Source organism: Apium graveolens, chromosome 10 (assembly GCF_009905375.1).
Source record: "Apium graveolens cultivar Ventura chromosome 10, ASM990537v1, whole genome shotgun sequence".
In the NCBI taxonomy this organism is placed as follows: Eukaryota; Viridiplantae; Streptophyta; class Magnoliopsida; order Apiales; family Apiaceae; genus Apium; species Apium graveolens.
Genome location: NC_133656.1, coordinates 81,681,943 through 81,688,798, shown reverse-complemented (window position 1 = coordinate 81,688,798; position 6,856 = coordinate 81,681,943). Strand labels below are relative to the sequence as shown.

Genomic DNA, 6,856 nt, shown 5'->3' with positions numbered 1-6,856 from the left:
CTTGTGGTAGTTCGTAGAGAAGTTTTTGAGGAAAAAAAGAAGGTAGAAGAAGAAGAGAAAGTTGAAGAGCCAATTGTAGTAGCTATGGGTGATCAACCAGAAAATCCAAAGGTTTTGATGGACTATTCTAAGCCTAAGATTAATGACATTCAGTCTAGCATCATTTGACCAGCCATGAGGGCTAACACTTTTGAGATCAAGTCAAGCACGATCTAGATGATACAGAACTTACTTCAGTTTGGGGGTTCTCCTAATGAAGACCCCAACATACACATCAGGGATTTCATCGAGATTTGCGACACTTTCAAGTTCAATGATGTGACTGTAGATGCTATCAAGCTACGTCTCTTTCCATTCTCTTTGAGGGACAAGGCAAAGTGCTGATTACACTCTCTATCAGCAGGATCTATTACCACTTGGGAAGATCTCGCTCAAACGTTTCTCACTAAATTCTTCCCCATGGCGAAGACTGCCGCAATCAGGAATGCTCTTACTCAGTTTGCTCAACAAACTGGAGAATCTCTCTGTGAGGCTTGGGATCGATATAAGGAGATGTGAAGGAAGTGCCCACACCATGGCATGCATGATTGGATGATTATCAACTGTTTCTACAATGGATTGGGTGCTACTTCTAGGCCCATGCTTGATGCAGCATCAGGAGGAGCCTTGTGGGCTAAGAGCTACGATGAAGCTTATGAACTTATTGAACTGATGTCTGCCGATGAGTACCAGAATCCTTCCCGGAAACTGACTCAGGATAAAGTAGCAGGAATTCTGGAGTTGAACGCAGCAATTGCTATAGCTGCCCAACTTAAGGCTTTGACAATGAATGTGGACACTTTGGCTAAATATGGATTTTATCAAATCACTAGTGTCTGCGAGCTTTGTGCTAGTGCCCATGAGACTGATCAGTGCGCAATTTTAGTGAATCAGCTCAGTTCGTGAGTAACTTCCAGCGATCGCAGCAACCTGTTCCAGCCACCTATCATCCCAACAACCGCAATCTTCCAAATTTCAGATGTAGCAATGCACAGAATGCGGTTCAACAGCCTTATCAGCAGTATTCAGCCAAATAGTACAACCCTCCTGGTTTTCAGCAATCGCAGTATCCACCGAAACAACAACTCCAGTTGTAACAAGCTAATGAAAAATATAAATTAGAGGAGTTGAAGCTCATGTGCAAGATCCAAGCTGTTTCTATCAAGACCTTGGAAAATCAAATTGGGCAAATTGCCAATGTCTTGCTAAATCATCAACCTGGTACATTGCCTAGTGACACTGAAGTGCCAGGAAAAAGGGAAGCTAAGGAGCAAGTTATGGCAATAACTTTGAGGTCTGGGAAGGTTGCGAATCCCGAACAAACTTAAGAGTTGACTAAAGAAGCTGGGGTTGAGAAAGAAGCAAAGTAGGAGGATGAAGAAGTGGAACCAAGGAAGACTACTATTGAGCACACTCTTCTTGAGGGTAATACAGGGGAGAAATAGATCTATCCTTTACCGCCTTTTCCTAAGAGGTTGCAGAAGAAAAAGCTGGATGAGCAGTTCAAGAAGTTTCTAGAGGTGTTCAAGAAACTTCATATAATCATATATTTTGCTGAGGCTCTCGAGCAGATGCCTAGTTATGCAAAGTTTATGAAAGGTATTCTCTCTCGGAAAGTGAAGCTAGATGATTTAGAGACTGTCGCTCATACGGAGGAATGCAGTGCTGTGCTGCAGCAGAAGTTGCCTCCGAAGCTTAAAGATCCAGGAAGTTTTACTATTCCATGTACTATTGGAAAAGTGTCTTTTGACAGATGCTTATGTGACTTGAGAGCTAGCATCAATGTGATGCCTCTGTCAATCTTCAAGCAGTTGGATCTACCTGATCCTAAACCCACGTATATGACTTTGCAGTTGGCCGACCGTTCTATTACATATCCGTGAGGTATTATGGAGGATTTCTTGTTCAAGGTTGATAAACTCATCTTTCTTGCTGATTTTGTAATTCTTGATTTCGAAGAGGATAAGAAGATTTCCATAATTTTGGGAAGGCCTTTCTTGGCAACTAGCCGAACCTGGATTGATGTGTAGAATCGTGAGCTTACAATGCGAGTGTTGGATCAGGATGTGACTTTCAATGTGTTCAATGCTATGAAATTTCCTACTGATAATGAGGAGTGCTTAAAAGTCGAGTTGGTCGATTCGGTGGTCACATCGAAACTTGATCAAATGTTAAGGTCTGATGCCTTATTGGGAAATTCGGACAGTGAAGATGATGAAGGTGATGAGCAATTGCAATATTTGACTGCTTTTCCCTGGAGTAGGAAGATCGATATGCCTTTTGAATCTCTTGGAATAGAAGAATTATGCAAAGCTCCTAAACGCATCAAGCCATCTATTGAGGAATCTCCTACTCTTGAGTTTAAGCCTTTACCTGAACATTTGAGGTATGCATTTTTAGGTGATGCAACTATTCTGCCTGTTATTATTGCATCTGACCTTTCAGGTAGCGATGAGGAAAAGCTTTTGAGAATTCTGAGAGAGTTCAAATCGGCAATTGGATGGACTATAGCAGATATCAAGGGAATCATCCCTTCTTGCCGCATGCATAAAATTCTGCTAGAAGAAGGTAGCAAGCCTACAGTCGAGCAGCAAAGAAGACTTAATCCAATCATGAAGGAAGTAGTGAATAAGGAAATTCTGAAGTGGCTAGATGCATGGATGTTAGATATATTTGAGATGTCATGTCTAATCTGATTTGTGTTTAGTTTTCAGAACTTAGCAACAGGACTTACCAGGACTTACTGAAATCAGAACTTACTGAAGTCAGAACTTTATATCAGGACTTAAGGCGTTAGAAGATATATATCAGGACTTAAGTACGGGAAGACTTCAGATAAGGAAGGTGGCTGATTTACATGAGAAGATCTGGACTAAAACAAAAGAAGATATGCATGAAGAATTACATGACTAGAGGACTTGTAAAAGATATCTGATTGATATATTTTAGGAGATAGAATTATATTCCATATCAATTAGAATATATCTTGTAACTGTGTACTATATAAACACAGCTTAGGGTTTACACTATATGTGTTATCATTAGCGAGAAACATTATTTATTGTAACCTAGCAGCTCTTAGTGATATTGTTCATCACTGAGACAGAACAATAGTTCTATTGTAATAGAGTTTATTTGAATATACTTGATCTTTGTTATATACTTGTGTTGAAATCAATTTGATTGTATAAACACTATATTCAACCCCCTTCTATAGTGTTGTGTGACCTAACAAGTGGTATCAGAGCTTTTATGTTAACACACATACAATAAAAATCCAAATAACAATCATGTCTGAAGAAACACAAACCCCAACTAAGCCCACCAAAACTCAAGAAACTCAAAACACTCAAACCCACAGTCGATATGAGACTATTAAGGTTCCCATACTGAGACCTTCTGAGTATCCCATATGGAAAGTAAAGATGGCTATGTTTCTGGAAGCTACATATCCAGAATACCTTGACAGAATTAATGAAGGACCATATAAGCCTACCAAGCTCTCTGTTGCAGTTGCTGATCAACCAGCAAAGACCATACCAAAGGAAGGAAGTGAATACACACCTGAAGATATCTCATCTATTGCCAAGGATGCAAGGGTAAGGCATTTGTTACATAGTGCAATTGATAATGTCATGTCAAACAGGGTAATTGGATTCAAGACTGCAAATAAGATATGGGATGCTTTGGAGGCAAGATGCCAGGGAACTGATGTAATCAAAAAGAACAGGAGGACTATACTCACTCAAGAGTATGAGCACTTTGACTCATAAGCTGATGAGTCATTAACTGATTTATATGACAGGTTTGCCAAACTCTTGAATGATCTGTCACTGGTGGACAAGGAATATGATCTTGAAGATTCAAATTTAAAATTCATATTAGCTCTTCCTGAAAATTAGGATTTGAAGTCTACTACCATACGAGACAACTATGACCTTACTGAAACCACTCTTGATGAAATTTATGGTATGCTCAAGAGTCATGAACTTGAGATGGATCAAAGGAGCAAGAGGCATGGAAGAAAGTCAATGACAATTGCTCTTAAAGTTGAGGAGGAATCTCCTAAAGTGGTTGCCTCAAAAAGGGCCAAAGGAAAGGCTCTCAGCATAAAGTCTGATTCAGAGTCATCAAATTCTGATGATGAAAAATTAATAAACTAAAAATTTATCTGAAGTTGATGTTGATGTTGATGCAGAGATGATACAACTGTGTGCTCTTATGGTGAAGGGTATCACAAAGATAGCCTACATGAAATTCAGAAAGGGAAAGAAGTTTTCCAGGAAAGGTGGAAGTTCTGATAAGAAAGGGTTCAGAAAGTCTGAACGCAAAGGAGGAAAGTCTGACAGGGGAGACAACTCAAATGTCAAATGCTACAATTGTGGTGAAAGAGGCCATATATCTCCTGACTATAAGAAAGGAAAAAGTGATAAAGGGAAGGCTCTTGTCACAAAGAAGAAAAACTGCACAGACACTTTAGATTCTAAAGATGAGAAGAACTATGCCTTGATGGCAAATACTGATAGCAGTACTGACACTGCTGAATTGAAGGTAAACAACTTTTGCTTTTCATACTGATGATATTACTGAGTTGAGATTATATCTTAAAACAATGTTCATTATTTTTAGAGATCAGACTTGAACATGTGAAAGATTAACATCTGAAAGTCTTGCTCTTAGAAACAGAAATGACTATTTAGAAAATGAGTTTGTTTTTCTTCATTAAACTAAGAAAGAAAGAGATGAGTCTCTGTATGTTAGAGATGAAGTGCTAAAAATGAATGAATCTCTAAAAATTGATTTAGAATAGGAAAGAGAGATTATCAGAACTTGGACTAACTCTGGCAGAACAACTCAGAATATACTAAGCAGTAGAAACTGGAAAGAGGGCTTAGGTTATGGAGATGATAAAAGTGAGAAAGGAACTGTGCAAAATGAGCCAATTGTTGTTAAACAGACTACTAAACCAAAGGTAAATCCTGTTAAATTTGTAGCAAAAAGTGTTATGTCTGATTCTGAAAAGATGAAAGATTCTAAGATAGAAGTAAAAGAAAAGTCAACTTCCGATAAATTAAAACAGGATAAACCAGCTGAAGTAAACATAGGCTTAATGACAAAGAAGCAACTTAAGCATAAGCTGAAAGAGATTAGAAATGTGAACAAGGTAAAAGAAGCTAGGAAAAATAGGAATGGAAAGGAAGGTGTGAATAAAAGCAATAATTATATGCCTGTTCCTAATGTTATTAGAAATAAATGTTATAACAGTGGAAACTCTAACCATCTTGCTATTTTTTTGCAGGAAAAATAAAGATATAAACTCTTTACCTCCTAAATCAGGAGTTAAGAGTCAGTCTGTTAGGTTTAAACCACAAAATCCTTGTTTTCATTGTGGTAGTTTATGGCATTCCATTTATACTTGTAAGGAATATCATAGTTTGTACTATGATTATTATCAAATAAAACCTTCTTTGAAAAAAGTTAATGTAATTCCTTCTAGTGTAAATTCTGATGCAAAGTCTGATATAAAGTCTGATAAACAGCATGTTAGCATAAACTCTGAAATTAAATCCGCTGCAAATACTAACAAACTTAAAAAGGCCAAAGGATCCAGCCAAGTCTGGGTCCTTAAAACTAACCAATAGTGGTCTTTGTGATTGCAGGGCAACGGGAAAAATATCCTAGTTCTGGACAGTGGATATTCAGGACATATGACTGGAAATAAAGCCCTGCTATCAGACTTTATGGAGAAAGCTGGCCCAGGAGTTTCTTATGGAGATGGAAACATGGGAAAAACTCTGGGATATAGAAATATCAATCTTGGGAATGTCATTATTGAATCAGTAGCTCTTGTCTCAGGACTTAAACACAATCTGCTAAGTGTGAGTCAAATCTGTGACAGAGGTTATCATGTGGATTTCTTTGAAGAACACTGTGAAGTTGTAAGTAATTCTACAGGCAAAGTGGTTCTGAAAGGTTACAGACATGGTAACATATATGAAGCCAAACTTTTAACAAATTCTGATGGTTCTGCAATCTGTTTGTTAAGTAGAGAATCAATTGAAGAAAGCTGGAATTGGCACAAGAGACTCTCTCATTTAAATTTCAACAACATAAATGAGCTAGTAAAGAAAGATCTTGTGAGAGGACTGCTAAAATCAGTATTTGCTCCTGATGGCCTTTGTGATTCATGTCAAAAGGCAAAACAAAGAAAATCTTCATTCAAGAGCAAAACTGAATCCTCAATTCTTAAGCCTTATCACTTACTGCATGTTGATCTATTTGGTCCAGTCAATGTCATGTCAATTATAAATAAGAAATATGCTATGGTTATAGTGGATGAGTTCACAAGATACACTTGGGTGTATTTCTTGCACAAGAAGAATGAAACTGCATCTATTCTAACTGATCATGCCAGACAGCTGGATAAATTGGTCAAAGATTCTGTTAAAATCATAAGAAGTGATAATGGCACTGAGTTCAAGAATTCAATCATGGAAGAGTTCTGCAAAGAGCATGGAATTAAGAAGGAATTTTCTGCACCTGGAACTCCACAACAAAATGGAGTTGTAGAAAGAAAGAAAAGGACTCTTATTGAAGCTGCACGAATTATGCTTGATGAAGCAAAGCTACCAACCTACTTTTGGGCTAAAGCTGTGCAGACTGCTTGTTTTACACAGAATGCTACACTCATAAACAAGCATGGAAAAACACCATATGAGATGGTGAAGAGAAAGAAGCCAAATTTGAAATACTTTAATGTATTTGGATGTAAGTGTTTTGTTCTTAAGACTCATCCTGAACAGCTATCAAAATTTGA

General features: G+C 37.7%; 1 non-coding gene across 1 annotated transcript; it reads right to left on the bottom strand.

The window, feature by feature from the left end:
- Positions 1-474: 474 nt before the first annotated feature.
- On the bottom strand, positions 475-581 carry LOC141694725 (small nucleolar RNA R71). The gene has a single exon (XR_012564009.1). It is a non-coding gene; the product is annotated as a small nucleolar RNA R71 (small nucleolar RNA).
- Between the last annotated feature and the right edge of the window lie 6,275 nt (positions 582-6,856).